General features: G+C 42.5%; 1 protein-coding gene across 11 annotated transcripts in view; it reads left to right on the top strand.

Moving 5' to 3' along the window:
* Positions 1-1,402: 1,402 nt before the first annotated feature.
* Positions 1,403-14,308, top strand: part of HSD11B1 (hydroxysteroid 11-beta dehydrogenase 1) — a 55,572-nt gene continuing 42,666 nt past the window's right edge. For 3 of the 11 annotated variants that reach the window (XM_019429530.2, XM_019429539.2, XM_019429520.2), the window contains exons 1-2: positions 6,788-6,999; positions 11,438-11,599. The gene's annotated coding sequence lies outside the window, so the exon portion shown is untranslated. Of the gene's footprint in view, positions 1,532-6,786; positions 7,000-11,437; positions 11,600-14,308 lie in introns of those variants that run through there. The other 8 variants (XM_019429555.2, XM_019429565.2, XM_019429574.2 and 5 more) reach the window with 4 other exon arrangements.

A 14,308-nucleotide genomic window follows, 5' to 3' on the forward strand; every position in this document is an offset into this window, starting at 1 on the left:
CAAGCTCACATTCTTTCTCTCTCTCTCTCTCAAAATAAATAACCATTAAAAAAAAAACAACCTGGGAGCCTATAGATAAGGATACTTAAAGTTAGTGCAAGCAAAACCATTGTTGAAAGAACCAATGTCCCATTTGACTAAGAAACAGAAAGATAACTGTCCAAAATCTGTCCAGTGATGCTGTTCCAAGAGAGACATTAGCACCCAACAATTCCAGTCCTTCCTTTAAATTTATGCCCCCTAGTCTCAGAGACACCACTGTTTGACCATGTCAATCATACTCTCCATCAGGGTGGGGCTATGTCTAGTTTGGCTAGCCCTCTGTTCCCAGATCCTACACTAATGCCTGGCATGGGGTAGGTGCTCATTAAATATCTGTTGAATAGTGACTAAATGAACGGATGAAGAAAGCGAACTTTAAAAAAAATTTTCTTAACGTTTATTTATTTTTGAGAGAGAGAGCAAACATGAGCGGGGAGGGGAGAGAGTGAAGGAGACACAGAAACCAGAGCAGGCTCCAGGCTCTGAGCTGTCAGCACGGAGCCTGACGTGGGGCTGGAACCCACAAACTGTGAGATCATGACCTGAGCTGAAGTCGATGCTTAACCGACTGAGTGACCCAGACGCCCCAAGAAAGTGAACTTTTTAATTGGCACACTCTTGTCCATGCCTTATTCCAAAAGAACAAAACTTCTAAACTGGAGTATGATCCTCCAACATTAATTGGTGTGAATCAGGCTGGAATTATTGTGGAATAATACGGAGCCCCAACCCCATGGAGATCTTGTTGCAGGTTCCTGTCTTTCCCTCTACCGTCTATGCTCTGCTCCTGCTGATGTGATCACCATAGTCATTTATGTCCTTAGAGGACTTCCTAAGGAGTTTATAATTGAGAAATGTGTAGACACACAGGTCCCACAGAGTACACTGGATGCTAGAGTCTCTCCTGGTAGAGAAGGAAAATCGGCCCAAACCCAGGTCTTGTTTCAGTACTTTCCTTTGAGGCAAAGCCAGGAATGTGAGAGTGAGCTTTTGCTAAGGGTGGGACGGGGTTCTGCCTAGCGTGCCTCTGGCATGTGGGGAGCTAACAACAGTAATGGATAAGTCTCCAGGGCAACCAGGACCACTTTGAATCCTTCCCACCATGGGCTTCCCTTGGGGAACCCTGGACTCTCCGCCTGCCTGCGGCAAGGACTGGCCCACTCTGGCTTCCCTTCGGGGCTCCTCTCCCAGCGCCTCCTGGCTGCAAGCTCCGTCCTAGCCTATGAGCCTTCTTCCTTGGCCTGGGTTTCACCTTCTTGTATCAGGTGGCAGACCAGCTGGTTCCAGTCCCGAATCAGGTCTTCTGACTCCTCCCAGAAACCAACCAACTTCAGAGCAGGAAATCCTGCCCCTCCCCAAAGAGTGGGAAACCGCAGAGAAAGAGAGAGATGAAACAGAAGGGAAAGCAGAGGAGGAGGGAAAGGGAGAAAAGAAGCAAAAGGAAAAAGGAGATCAATAAAAAGAAGTCAAACTTGGTTGAAACCTCAAGGTAAGACTTTTTAAAATCACATTATATATGATAGCATCACTATTTGTGTCAGGGCCTAGTCCGTAGTAGGTCTTCGAAAAAACGCTATTAAAGTAATGCATCTATTGGAATAAACTGGAGGGCTGGGCTGAAGAGAGATTTCAATGTCAAATGCTGGTCAAAAAAAAAATGCCCGATGAGATTTGAAATATGTAGGAGGGAAGATATGATAAGACGCAGATGGAACCAGGCGTCTGTTACTGGCACTGAGAGCATTCTGATCATTTTGGGACAGAAAGTTAAGTTGGAACAAAAAGTTGCAAAAATTGTTTTAAAAACTCTGCCTGTTCTTTTGAAATCATACAAAGACTGCAGGTCGTAAGCATTTTTTTAAAAATTGGCTTTAAACCGATGACAGAGCACAAACACCAGGCTGTATCTTGGGAGTTGCTGAGAATGCTGATATCTGCATTCTGCATCCGATCATCAGCTCCTTCGATATTATTAATATTGAAACCGGGAGCCTTGAGGAAGGCTCATTTTATCTCAAGAAGTCTTGTTCAATGCACCAAGGGAGGCCTAAAGTTGTCAATCAAAAATCTCCACGTGCTGTTCACCTATGCCTTAGCCCCCCTCCAGCCCGAATGCTCAGGGTACTGACCCTGTGAGCCTTAAAAGGGCCTGTTGGGGACAATTCAAAGGCACTTCTTTCAGGTCGGTTGGAGAAACCGACAGGAACAGGAAATGCCATTCCCCACCCCCACCGTTTACCCAAACCGTCACTTGCCATCAATAGACAGTACCATCCAGAAGGTTGTAGTTGACCGATCCAGTCACTTGGAGGGATTAAGAGATCTGGACTCATGCTTTGGAAAGCACCTCTAGGCAATGGTGATGTATTTTCACAACAGTTGGCTTTTAAGAGTCCCTGTCCCCCAACCTCTCCAACAGTGCGTAACAGTTCAGAAGGACGCACATGGAAATTGGGGCGGGGGGGGGGGGGGGTTTTGTTTTGTTTTGTTTTTGGTGCCAGCATCATTCTTTGGGGTTTGTGTGAGTAAATCAGTCAGAAGATGAAAGGAGAGTGGGAGAGGTAAGGAGAGATGATTCTAAAGAATCTTACTTCTGTTTGCTTGCCGAGATTGGACAGGAATTGCTTTTCCCTTTTCATGATATATGAAAATATTACATGATATGAAAATAAATGATATGAAAGTAAAATCCAAAAATCCTCCCTCCCTCCTAGTATCAGTACAGCTAAAACCTCCCTGCATCCAATTTCTAAGCTGGAATAAATCTTAAAGGTAATCTAATTTAATTCCTCTTGTTTGCCAGGTGAGGGAATCGAAGCCAAGACAGGGAAAGGGCCTTGCCCAAGGTCACATATATGTTCATGGTGGAGATGAGACTGGAACTCATTTCTTCTGGTCCTACCCAAGGGCCCTGTAAAATAACCACCCAGACTTTACAGGAAGGTGCCCCCAGACACCCAAGAATTCATAAACACTGCATCTGCTGATTAAAAAAATATTCAGTTAAAAGATGCTCATGTAATCCTTGCCTGGCAGAAATGGAAAGAAGGAAAAGATTTTCCTAATAGTTAAGCTTTTCCAGAATCTGTTTTATAACTGTTAGGGGACTAGAGAGAGTAGAAAGATTTAAGGCAGGTTTGTCAGAAGACAACTAGAATATTTTAAATTCCTACCACTGACCCAGCATTTTGCATACTTCATATCTTTATATAATCTCATAGTAGTCTCATTTTACAAATGACATTTTAAAAACTTGCTCAAATTCACAGAGGGAATAGGATATTATTATTATTTCTGCATCTCTCATTGGTAGACCCAGGATCATGCTCCAGACTAACATAGATATTTATAGTTCAACGACCATTATACTCTCACTCAAGCCACTCCCCAACGGAGACCCTTGCTCTGGCCATTTCAATCTACTTGAGGTTCCTCTGACATATCATGCTATTTCTAGACTCCTTGTCTGAACACATGCAGTTCTCTTTATTTGGAATGCCCTTCCTCCATCTTCTTCATCTCTGTCACTTGTATTTGTCCTTCAACACTTAGCTCCAGGGCCACCTCCTCCTGGAAGACTTTCCCACTGTCCTAGACTGATCTGGACACCCTACCGCTATATTCCCATATATACCATTTGCACACCCTTATTATAGCATATTATTATGCTATTATGAACTTTGATTTACTTGCTTACCTTCCTTATACTTAACTATAATTTCCTCAAAGGAAGATACCAAATATTGCTCAGCTTTTATATTCCTGGCACCTAAGCACAGTCTGGGCATATATTAGTGCTCAATAAACGTTTGGGGGGTGGGGGATGGATGAATGAACAAATGAAATATTTCCCCTCATTTTCTTCCATTAAAATTATTTCATAAAAGTCTCATTTACATGTTCTTGACTGTTGAGTAACTCGGGGAGAAATAGAAGATGTCACTGCTATAAGCTTCCCATCACGTCAAGCCTGACAGACTACTCAAAGGAGCTGTCTAGGGTTAAATGTGGCAGTTGAACAAACATTAGTTTCTGCTTCCTGACAAAATGCACTGATCACAGTAGAAGAATTTGCATCCTATAAACCACAAGGACAAAGAGAACTGGAATAGAAACAGCAGATGAGAGATGTCAACACCCTTTGGAAGATGCAAAGTGGATGGATGAGTGATAAGTGACTTAGCAAAGCAGTGATTGCTGAAGCCCAAGTACCCATGATGGGAAGCCCACAAGAGGCCACAGAGTACAGGAGAGTCTCAGGGATCAGGGCATTGGGAACCTTAGAACACAGCCAGAGAAATGAGGGGAAGGATAAGAGACACTCCAGATTCCCTCTCTTGCCCTCCAATGAAAAAAGAAAGCTTATTTTCTGGAGAAACTGGCCAAGAGGCACCAGTCACAGGGACACCAGGCAGAGCAAAGGGTGGGGTTAGGCACGGAGCTAGAAACAGAAGGATTACAGAAAGATTCAATACTGAAAGATGAGATTCCCCAGCCCCTTATCCTGGCCCAGCTCCCAGAACACGAACTGCGCAGTTTACCCCCGTCTCCATTCACCCTACTCCAGCCTGCACTAGCCAGAAGAATTCACGATTGCTCCTTGTAGAAAGTGCCCAACCAAAGAAGAGAAGACTACAGACACTGACAATGGGGTCTGCCAATGAAACTGCCAAGCACTCTCTGGATTATCTTGTAGTAGAATCCAGCAATTGGCAAGCCCTGCCCTTGCACGCAAAACTTCCAACAGCCAAGGAATGGACTCCAAGGATTACCAAGCATGGAATGAAAGTCTCTGGCATTGAAGATGGAGACTCCAACATCCAGAGAGCAAAAGAAATTGTTAACAACAGCCATGGCAACATTAAAATCTCCCCAGAGATAAGGGAAGACAGTGCATCCATGAATAAAGATCAGGAAGCCACTGTTTTTTAAAAATACTAGAGAACAAGAAAGAGCTTTTTAAAATAAAAATGCAACTAGAAACTGAAAAATTAAAACAAAGCACTGGAAGATAAAATTGACAGAATATCCCAGAAAATAGGATAAAAAGGGAAAGAGATGGAAAACAAGACAAAAACAGTAAGAAACCTACAGGATCAGTCAAGGAGCTCTGACACCTTCTAATTAGAATTCCAAAAAGAGAGCAGGAGAAAATGGAGGGGAATACATTAATCAAAAAGATAACTTCCCCCAGGGGCATGTGGGTGGCTCAGTCAGTTAAGCATCCAACTCTTGATATTGGCTCAGGTCATGATCTCACCATTCATTGGATCAAGCCCTATGTGGGGATCTATACTGGCAGCTCAGAGCCTGCCTGGGATTCTCTCTGTTTCCCTCTCTCTCTCTCTGCCCCTCCCTCATGTACTCTCTCTCAAAATAAATAAATAAAAATTTCTTTAAAGATTAATTTGTTAAAAATTTTTTAAAGAAGATAATTTCTCCAAAATTTCCTGTGATGAAAGATTTTAATTTCCACATTGAAAGGATCCACTGGGTACTCAAAACAACAAATGAAAAAAAAAAAAACCCACTTCTCCCCAAAGTGTATTTTTAGAAATGTTAGAACCCCAGGAATAAAGGGATCCCAAAAATTCTAGAGAGAAGAAAAATAGTTCACAAACCAAGGATTAGGAATCCAGAGAGTAACTGCACTTCTCAGTATCAATACTGGAAGCTAGAAATCGAAAGGCAATATAGTAGTGTCTTCCCATTCCAAGAGAAAACAACCTTCAATCTAGAAATCCTTACCCAGACAAACTATGAATCAAGGGGAATGTAAAGACAAGCAGACAGAGCTGCCTCACTGGGGTTTATGTGGCCAAGGTCTGATGGATGAATGCCACAAAAAGATGTTTAATGTGAAACATCACTCCTGCATCCAAGGTCTGAAAAACATTTCCCTACCATGCATAAGGAAGTGAGCCAAGAGAGAAAAAAGCCTGAGTTTCCAGGTGGATGGCAAAGGAAATGTCCCAGAGAACAGTCTATCAAGCTCCTAGTCCAGACTGGCACAGAATGAGTCGTGGCTCCAGGAGGGTTGTCTCCAAAGAAAAAAATTGGATAAATTATCCAATGAATTTGACCAACTTCTTTGAGTTTTATAGCTCTTGTCGGAGGATTTGGAGACCATGGACAACGAAGTAAGCAAACAAAAATGAGGTGATTATTAACTCCCAGAAGGGAAGGGGAGATCAGAAGAGATGACATTACAGTGCATTGTATTGCTGTGCTATAAACAGTTGGTCATAACAATATAAACACTGACTATTGGTTTACTTAAAATTTGTGACATAATGGTACTAGGAATCTAGAAGGAAGGAAATGTCTGTCTGCATATGTTGTGAGAAAAAGCAAAGTCCTAAGAATCCTTAGTAGGAAATCAAATAAATAATTTCTAATATTGCAAAATCAAGAAATAACAATGAAAGCATATTGTTTAAAAATATGGAGTTGATTCCCAGAGGGGAAAAAAAAAATAAGATTTAAACCAGTAATTGCCTTAGAAGGAGACTAGGGCATGGGGAAGAAAAGAACAAGGATTTCTGTTATTCATTATAACCCATTTGGTACCATGTGACTTTTTACCCCCCCCCCCCCATGTATTATATTAATAACTACAAAAATTATTCAAAACGAAAATGGCTCAGTAATAACATTGGTCTCCCCTGGATTACATTCGATCTAGCAGTCAACATGTTGATGCCTGGAGCCATTAAATTAAATCTCTGAACGAGCTATAGTTAAAGTATTTACCTAATTACCAGAGCAGCTCACCAGTCTGTCCACATTTACTTCAGAATCGCCTGGGGAGCTTTGTAAAAATACAGATTCCTAGGTCGCGCCCTTGATGCTTCTGATTGAAGCGGCCTTGAGGAGGCCTGGAAATCTGCCCTTAGTTTCCCCAGATGATCCAGTTGCACGGCAGGGTTCAGGAACCACTGGACTAGAGCCTAAATTGTGAGTGTGTGTAGGGAGGGGTGAGGGGGCGGGGGTTATACGGTGTTTTTTTGTGTGTGTCTGTGTGACTGTTTCTGTGTATATGCAAGTGTGTTATGAGTGTCTCTTCCTCCCTCCCTCCTTCCCGCTTTCATCCCCTTTTATCTGAACTTAATGCATAAATACCTCCAGACTGCTAAAAACATTGCCAGAAACGAGTTCCCCGTCCCATTTTAAACACTGCTGTCGGATCCTCCTCTCCCAACCCTGGGGCTCCCTCTGCTGGCAGAAGCCTGTTAAAACTCTTAGCATCCTAAACCGAGAAACTCCTTCCATTCCTGTGAGGTCATTTTCCCTGGGTGGTTTCCAAGCCTCATACTTCAGGAACCTTCCTGTCGGACAGAAAATGGAAAATTCACCCAACCTGGGAAAGACTTTCTTGCCTTACTTGTGTGGATATTTAAAGATCAGGAGGGAGCAGGAGAGGCAGAAATGACAGTGAGAGGTACATTTGTGGTCAAGCCTGAGGAAAAGGAGACCTTGAGGAGTTTTTCTCCCCACCTTCTTCCTCCTCCTCCCCCAAGAGATATGGAAGGCCACATCCATCTGCCTCCCAAAAATCGAAGGGAAGGAACATCTTAGACTGAAGAGCCCACTGAATTTGGAAGCAGAAGACACAGGTTCACTATCCACCCTCACTGTGCTTCCTCGAGTCCCCTTTTTCAGAGCTGTGTAAATCATACCTGTCTGTGGACTCCTGTATCTTTCCCATAAGGTGAACATATGCTCAACCTAACACAGTGTCTGGCACAGGGAACGTGCTCGAAAACATTTGAATGAAAGCTTAACTCATTGCCATCCTAACAACCAGAATCTTCCTTCAGATCTGCATACTTCTCAAGCTCCTCAAAAGTACCCCCAGGCTCACACTAAACAGGGTGTTTCTTCATGTTCCTTATTCTCCAACCCATAGCATCCTGGCTTTAGCTCCTCAGAACCCTCTGACACCGTCTCCAGGGATTCTCATATGCAAGACTCAAGGTATTTTGCCACTTAGCGTCTTCCTTGACTTCCCAGAGCTTCAAGGCTGTGACCTCTCCCATCTCATTGAGACCCTCTGCCCCTGTTCTCTCAGGTCCTCCTGCTCCCTATTTCTTCTTGCCCTCCTTCACTGGCTCTCCTCTTCTGCCTAACCCATAAACATTAGTGTACTGTCCCCCCTTTTATTCTTCATCCTCTCCCTCATGGTCTCATTTATTCCTACGGTTTCCATTTTAACTTACAAGATTTAATTCTCCCAAATCTACATCTCTGGCCTAGACCTTTCTCTTGAGCACCAAATACCTACCAGCCATCTTTATCTGGATGTATAGAAGTCACTTTCCTTTAAACATTAAAAAATGCTGGGGCGCCTGGGTGGCTCAGTCGGTTGAGCGTCCAGCTTCCACTCAGGTCATGATCTCGCGGTCTGTGAGTTCGAGCCCCGTGTCGGGCTCTGTGCCCCTCCCCCACTCATGCTCTGTCTCTCTCTGTCTCAGAAATAAATAAACATTAAAAAAATAAAAAAAAAACATTAAAAAATGCTGAGTACATACTGTGTGCCAAACAGCATGCTCAATACTAGAGCTATAATGGCAAGACAGACCAGGCCTCTGTTGTCCCAGAGCTAGGTTTTGGGAAAAACAGGCAAATGAGCACCTGTGAATACCGTGATGGGAGCCATGATAAGAGAAATGCCCAGTGTTTGGGGAGCCCCTTACCTGGTCTAAGGGAGGGCAGGGAGGTCACTGATTTTGAAGGGTGGAAACTTAAGGAAAAGAATTGGGGGGTGGTGATAAGGGGCCCCTGGGAAAGGATTTCAAAACTTATGAAGAACTTACAAAGATAAAATAGTGAGTTTGGACTTTATCCTAAGAACAACAGGGAGTCACTGAAGAAGAACTGGGTGGAGTAGAGCCCACAGGGCACATCCACAGTGTTGGCAGTGGTCAAGTGTTAGCAATGGTTATGTTGATGGTAGGCCCATAAGGCTTTCACTCTATTATTAAGCTTCATAAGTTATTTATGGTTTCTTTGTTTTTTGTGCACATCAAATGTTTCACAGCCTTTCTTTTTAAATAAATAGATTAGAGGTGAGATAGACAGAATGAGGAGATTCCTAAAGCAGAAAATAACAGTGGCCTGAGTTAGGATGCTCATAGTAAAGGTGAAAATTGGAAGATAGGTCTAGAGACACTTAGGAAGTAGAGTTGAGTAGACTTGATGAGAAATGGAATTTAGGGATATGGACAAGGAGGAGTAAAGAAGGAGTTCCAAGGTTCTGGAGTATTCATTGGATGAATGGTGTAGCCATTCATTGAAATAGAGATCCCTAGGATATGATAAATAAAAAATAGCTAAGTCATAATAGTTTAGCAGTTTCTTAAAGTTAAACATAAATTTTCCATACAACCCAGCAATGCACTCCTTCCAGGGTATATACCCAAGAGAAATACAAACGTGTCTAGACAAAGATTTCCCCACCAATGTTTACAGAAGCACTTATTCATAATAGCCAAAAAGTGGAAAATTCCAGACATCTGTATTGGTGAATAGATAAACAAAACGTGGCATACCCATATAATGAAATATGATTTGGCAATGAAAAGGAACAAAGTATTGATACATGCCACAATATGGGTGAAACTCAAAAACATTATGCTAAAGTCAAAGAAGTCAGACATTGTGTCTGTCATATAGCATGTGATTCCACTAATATGAAAGACAGAAGATTGCTCGCTGCATGGAGCTGGGGATAGGAACAGAGAGTAATTGAAAATGGGTAAGAGGAATCTTTTTGGGATGATGGAAATGTCCTAAAATTTCTGTTAAGGTGATGGTTTCCCAACTTGGCAAATTTATTAAAAATTGTTGAATTGTACACTTACCACAGGATGATTTTCTGGCATATAAATTATGCTTAAAAAAGATGTTTAAAAAAAATCAGGTCAGTTTTAGCATGTTGAGTTTGAGGTGTTTAGGAGGCATTATAAAGGCAAGGTTGAGTTAACAGTTGCTTATACCACCTGAAGCTTAGGAGGCAGTGCTGCACAGGAGATAGAGAATTTTAAGATTCATGAACATAGAACCCCAACTGGAGGTTCTATGGCTCCCAATTGGAGCCATAGAGGTGAGGGAAATCTCCTAGGGAAGAGAGAGAAGGAAAGAGTGAAAACAGAATCAAGGCCAACTTGAAAATTCAAGGAATCCAAAAGGGAAGGGAAGCCTACAGAGAACACTGAGAAGAAGCAGTGAGAGAAGTAGGAAGGAAGCCCAGAAAATATAAATAGACAGAATCCAAGGGAAAAAGATGCTTTGGGGCAGTGAAGAAAGGCTACTGAGAACTCAGGTAAGTATAAACAGAACCAACCAGTAGAAGTCATGGTAGAAAAATCTAGCAGGGCTGGGGAGCCCAAGAACATTGCCGGCCATAGCTCCAGGAGGCCAAAAGCCTCCAGAGGATCAGGCATAGCATGCAGAAGGAGTGACGTGTTGATGGAGGGAGTGAGACCAGATTGATGAGCCTGAGGAGTGTAGGGGACCCAGAATTTTTGACATAAAGCAATGAGGGAATACAAAAGGCCAGTAAATAGAGCTCTGGAAGAAGGACAAAGAGACCCCAGGGTGCAGAGTTTCCAAGTCTGGAAGTGGCCACAACTACAGATTCCAGCAGTAGATATTCAAGGCTCTCAAAGATGTGATTCCTGCTTACTTCTCCAGGCAGATCTCTAACCACAAAACCCCACACCTCTTAAATTCAGTGATCTTGCCATATGGGATCCTTTGCGGTTTCCCAAACATGCCATTCTCTTTCACATCTCCTTCTGTTTTCTCACACAGCTTCCTCTGCATAGAATGTTCTACAAACCAGCCCTCCCCTCTCCCACACACACTCCAGGAACCCAACTCAGTGTCCATGCTTACCCTTCCTCATTTGCCTGCAGCATTCCTCCTCTTGTTTCGATATGAATCAAGGTTAACCTTGCCTCTGAAGCCTTGCCTACTTGCCCATCGCCCACATGGAACAGCATATTTCCTTCTTTATGCCCTTGGGACTCCAAGGGCAGGCCACCCCAAGATGGGCTACTTTGGCATGAACATTATTTTGAGTTACAAGCAATCAAAACCCAGCAGATGCAGGAAAAGTTCTTTATCTTCCCCTTCACTGCCTGCTTGTACCAGAAAGAGAGCTATAAATGAGATTCCTTTTTACCTAAGAAATTTATCTGCATAACAGGGCAACCTTTGTTTTCTAAACATCTCCTTTTACCTTCCTGGTCTTTCTCCCTTTGGTACCCTTAGGCCCCTACAACTCTCCTTAGCTCATTGAAGCCTGATTATCTTTGGAATTCCATGTCTGTGTGGATTCATTGTATGCCTGAAACTAAATTTGATTTTCCGTTACTCTGTATCCTGTCAGTTTGATTCTTAGTCCAGTAGAAGGACCTTGAAGGGCAGAGAAAATTCTCCCTTCCCAACAGCTGCCATAGTCAGCAGGATACTTTCATTCTCTGGACACTACTCACCCCAGACACTCCTGCTGCTCAGAGATCCTGGGACATCTGACATACAGCTGGGAGAGGTAAGATTTCTTACCATGTCAGTTCCCCAGAATCTCTATCTGCAGAGTCTGATGGAGTGAGAGTGGTGAGTCCATTTCTTCTCTTTCTAAATTTAGGTTAGCAGAAGAAAATATCTGTGGAACAAGTTCCTTGGGTCTAGCAACTCTGGTTAAATTTGGTAGACTACTCTTTAGTTACTTATCTGTTTCCTTCCAGAGATGGTCTTTGTTCTTCTTTGTATCCTTTCTGTCCTTTGTCATAAGAAGGAGTTACCATAGGGCAGAACACAGGCATAGACCGTACAAGTCTGCTGTTGGAGCCAGCCTCATAGACTGGTGAGTTCACAGTTCACACCAGACCAACATCTATTTAGACAAATTTTACCATGGGTTAATATGCACATAACTTAATGGCAATTGCTATGGGACATCTTAGAAGCCAAAGCCACAAAATTGGTGGGCACAGGCTGAACATTTAAAAGTTGTTAGAGTGCTTGCCACCTCAAGAAGATTCCCAGACTGATCATAGAATGAGTGAGATTGACATGGTCACTCAGCAACTTCCTTGCAATGAGGTACACTATAAAACAGCACATAGTCCCCAACCCTGTGGCACATCTCTCCTAGGTATTATTAGTATGGCTCCAGACTCAAGGCTTTAGCTAAAGCTGTTAAGGTACATATGAGATTTTTCCTTTTGTCTTGTTCTATGTCTTAAGAGCTGGGCTTTGTGACCAGTGAGAATATTCCCTTTGGTCTCTGTCATCCAGAGGGTGCACTGACCAGGGTGTACCTTGATGGCCAGTCGAAATGACTGGGAATCTAACTCTGACACTCTCTCTCTCCCCACCTTTCACCCCAGGCCTTGTCAGTGGTGTTAGTCATGAGAGGCTTTAGCCCATAGGAACCTCTGTCCTCTCAACCATCATTGCTTATTAATGCTGGAAAGTCTCATTCCAGTAGCACCTCCCTGGTGTCACAGATTAGTGGTCTGTGATTTTGTGGGAGACCAGAGACACCATTTTCAGCACACCGTCCTTACTGCCTGTGCAATGAAGACCTTTGCTTTCTTAGACTAATCTTGGAAGTAACCTTTTGTATCATGGGGACTACATCATCTATGCCCTCTTTGAATGCCTTTGTGTCATTAGTTAAGTCATTAAAAGGCTTATTGGTTTGAGTTGCTATTAATAAATAGATTCTACTCCTCAATGGCTGGACGATGGATCCTTTAAATTGGCTATATTTATTTTTTTAAGTTTATTTATTTATTTTGAGAGAGTGAGAGAGAAAGAGAGGGGGTGGAGGAGGGGCAGAGAGAGAGGAAGGGAGAATCCCAAGCAGGCTCTGTGCTGTCAACAAAGAGCCCAATGCAGGGCTCAGACTCACAAACCATGAGATCATGACCTGAGCTGAAATCAAGAGTCGAGCACTTACCCAACTGAGCCACCCAGGTGCCCCTAAATTGGCTATATTTAAAAGAAAAATATTCTTTATAGAGAGTTCTCAATTGACTTATTAGTATAATAACTAGCCTAAGGACTCATTTGACAAGATTAAAGCACAGAAATTAGACAAATTTAATTAGAAATTAAAACAAAAATAAATGTCCACATCCAATGTACAGTTTCCTAAAATCTCCCCGTTTTAATTTCTGTTTCCTTACAAGATGTAGAGAGAGCACACCAGCCTATTCTCTAGGTTCAAAGAATACAGGTTGCTCATGTAAATGCTGAATGCCAGGAAATGAATGTAACAAAAGCACCCAAGACTGGCAGTGAGGTTGGCTTTGATCCTACCTCCCAGGGATCTGTAATCAGGATCTGCCAGCTGTAGGCATTCCTGTGCAATGTCCTTTACAGGTGTACCCTAGGTCCCCCACTGCAGAAGAATTCTTTCCCCTAGACAGCAACAGATCTCTTAAATTATAAAGCCCTTTTTTTCCCCAGAATATTTTACTAACTTTAGAGAGGAATTGGTTCATGAGTATTCACAACCTCCCTTTCAACAGAGGAAACAGGACCCCAAATTTCTCCTGAGCCCTCCTACACATGATCTCAAAAGACTAATACGAGGGACTAATAGAAGCCAAAATACTTTATACAAGGGCACAAATCTTTTGATTCTCAGTTTTAGTTAAAAATCCCCCTAATAGAACGAAGCAAATTTAGTTAAAAAGGCAGGCTAGTCCCTTGATATTCAGGCTGTAATCCAGTTCTTTGGGGGATTAGAAACAAGGACCTTTGTTTTACAAATCTCTACAAAACCAGAAATGCAACTCTAGAAACAAGTCAAGCCCTCCCATCTTTACTAATCCCCAAGCCTTGCCTATTCCTCTCAAAATATTTGTAGATATTATAAACAGAATATTGGAACAAAATTCTCCTGTACTCAAAAAAAAAAAAAAGTAAATTTTTGATAACAACTACCCTGAAATGTGAGGAGAAAAAACACTTTTGCATTCTTTCTCTGTCCCTAAAAATTATAAATATTACCATGTCTTCAAACAGTAAATACAGTCCATCATCACCTGAGACTGAAGGGAAATAAAGGGAGTGGGGGAGGCCTTTTTGAAATAAAAACCGCTAAAATGGCTCTTGTGCCAAGACTCCAAGCACCTCTGATAATAGGCACTTATGCTCTGATCTCCACCTTGGAGAAAACTTGGATACTTACTCTATGCCTTTGTGATGCAAATTTTCTAACCACCACCACCCCCTTCCACACACC

This window comes from Panthera pardus, unplaced genomic scaffold (assembly GCF_024362965.1).
Source record: "Panthera pardus isolate Hobbes unplaced genomic scaffold, ASM2436296v1 HiC_scaffold_21, whole genome shotgun sequence".
Lineage (NCBI taxonomy): Eukaryota > Metazoa > Chordata > Mammalia > Carnivora > Felidae > Panthera > Panthera pardus.